Genomic DNA, 2716 nt, shown 5'->3' on the forward strand with positions numbered 1-2716 from the left:
TTTAATGCTTGTTTTCTTATTGAAACGTGGAACATGAATTGCATCTTTCAAATCACAAGTGTCCTGAAGTTAATGGGTTTCTTCGATCCCTCGCCACTCTTGAAGTCCCCCTCTGTTTCACCAGAAACACATGACAATGGATGGCCTTCCAAGCGAGTTGGTAGGGGCGAGTGGCTGGTTTGCAGTTCACCATAGGTGCACTGACCAGGACCTTTGTGAACTGACAGACGGAGACAGGTAGGGATATCTTTATGGAATGCATTGGCTTTTGAACTGCAGGCAAATTGCATTCTGTGTCTGATTTCATAATGTCAATATTTTCATAAAGTAACTTCTACAGGATATCATATGAAACAAATCATTATATAAATTGTGAATCAATGTACACGTGTAATTAATGTCAAAACATAGTGGGTCAACTATTTGTTCATGTAATTTCATAATTCCCATATGTGTTCATTAATTGAATTCACTTAGTCTATTTTATGAGAATTTGTAAGATTATTATTTGCATAAAATAGACAGAGACCAGTCTTATCAAAATTAGATAATAGTATTTATTCTCGGAGCGCGCTGCCATGAAACCACGAACAGTTTATATACAAAATATGACGTCATAGGTTATAAAATGTCCTTCCTCCTATCGACCAGGACCCAACAGGTTCAAACGTTTATTCCCACCACCTCGCTCGCTCACTCCAGACACACAGTTAAATCAAGATCAAACTTCTGAAGTCTTCATCTATTACTATTCAGCAGAGAGTTCCAGCTCATGGAAAACCTAGGAAAACACTCAATGCCTTATCTAAACATCCCAGAGCTAAGTTGAGTCGGTTCAACCATAGGTTAACTATCCTTTCTGCTTACTTAAAACCCACAATCCATTTCCTCCCCAACCTAGCTGGAATGGTATTTATTAATCAGATTGCATCCTGTAGAAGACTCCAAGAGTCTGTCCCATGTTGACCAGGATAAACCAGGCTGAGAAGCCATGAGAACTGCTTCCCCAGGCAGTTCTCAAACTGGGTCTGAGCTCCAAACGCTGGGATCATCCACAGCTGAGGAGGGGAGAGAAAAGGTAAGGGGACAAATGTAAATTAAATTTAAAAAAGAATAGGGTGTAAATACGAGCCTGCTCCCAGATCTGTATGCACTTTCTTGACAATTCCTATGCCAAAGAGAAAGCATAGGAGTTGGCAAGAAAACACAAACAGATCTGGGATCAGGCAAGGTAAATACTGTGTAACATGACACTATAAGCCCAGAGACATAATAGCCTCAGCATTACTCATTACAATGATATTGGAGAGAATGAGGATGGCACAGATCTCCTGTGTGGCTCTCATGTACCAGGTGATTTCCCATACATGTTCACCAGGTTGTGCAGATGCTGCCTTTCCTCTCCAGTAGAGCTATACCTCCTGCTTAATCCATGTCTTTATTTTTCTCCATGGTCTTCGTCTTCTGCTTTGGGACAAGAGAAGGGTCATATTTTCAATGTGTAACTATAAATACATGTGTAACTATAGTTTAGTTAGTAATTATATATGAGTTATGATATGCGTATGCTGCTACCTGAGTGCACATTTTGAATAATGATGGCTCGATGAATACATGCTTGTTCATCTCTTTTATATTTTAAATAAGCAATTAGTTAGCAAATCTTGTCCAGGGGCAGTTGGAGTACTCAACATTACGTAAACCATGAAGAAGACAAAGAAGACTCGCCTTGAATATGATGCTCCTCTCCTTTCTTCTTGGCGAGGGCCAGGCTGGGGTATCGGTGGAGGCCCTCGGAGATGATGTTCTGCAGCAGGTGCTCCAACAGGCTGAGAAGGGAGTAGGAAAGATCCAGGCATCCCAGGGGCCCGCTAGGCCCCACCGCCAGAGCAGCCACCAGAGAGAAATTGGACAGGGCCAGCTGACCCAGGGCTGTACCAACCAAGAGAGACACATCCAGGCTACATGTGGGATTATGTCCCCCCTCCTTTTACCTCCTATCCAGTTTATGGACCAACATGCCAGCCAGGGAGCAGAGGGACATGATTGGCATCACAGCTAGATGGTAGCCATAGAACATCAGAAACACAGTTCCGGTGCTGGAGCTGGTTCACCCAGACATGGTACAGGATGATTTATCTGCTACCGTACGGCAAGTGGTAACGGAGCGCCAAGTCTAGGACCAAAAGGCTCCTTTATAGCTTCTACCCCCAAGCCATAAGACTGCTGAACAATTGATCAAATGGCCACCAGACTATTTACATTGACACCCCCCAATTTGTTTTGTACACTGATGCTACTCACTGTTTATTATCTATGCATAGTCACTTCACCCCTACATACATGTACAAATTACTTTGACTAACCTGTACCCCTACACATTGACTCTGTACCGGTACCCCCTGTATATAGCCTTGTTATTGTTATCTTATTGTGTTACTTTTTATAATCTTTTACTTTAGTTTATTTCATAAATATTTTCTTAACTCTTTCTTGAACTGCACTGTTGGTTAATGTTTACCTTTACATTTTGTTCAGTATGTATATTAGTTAGTAATTCAGGTATAGCACCTCCCAAATCATCTGACTCAGGCCCAGCCCAGTGGAACTACGTTCCTTGTGATAATACAGTACATCAAAGAAAAGAGAAACCATGATGAAGGCCAAGAAGCCGACACATAAGCTTTAATATAATAAGTGATGTGAGCACGAGCAG

Source organism: Oncorhynchus masou, chromosome 24 (assembly GCF_036934945.1).
Source record: "Oncorhynchus masou masou isolate Uvic2021 chromosome 24, UVic_Omas_1.1, whole genome shotgun sequence".
NCBI lineage: Eukaryota > Metazoa > Chordata > Actinopteri > Salmoniformes > Salmonidae > Oncorhynchus > Oncorhynchus masou.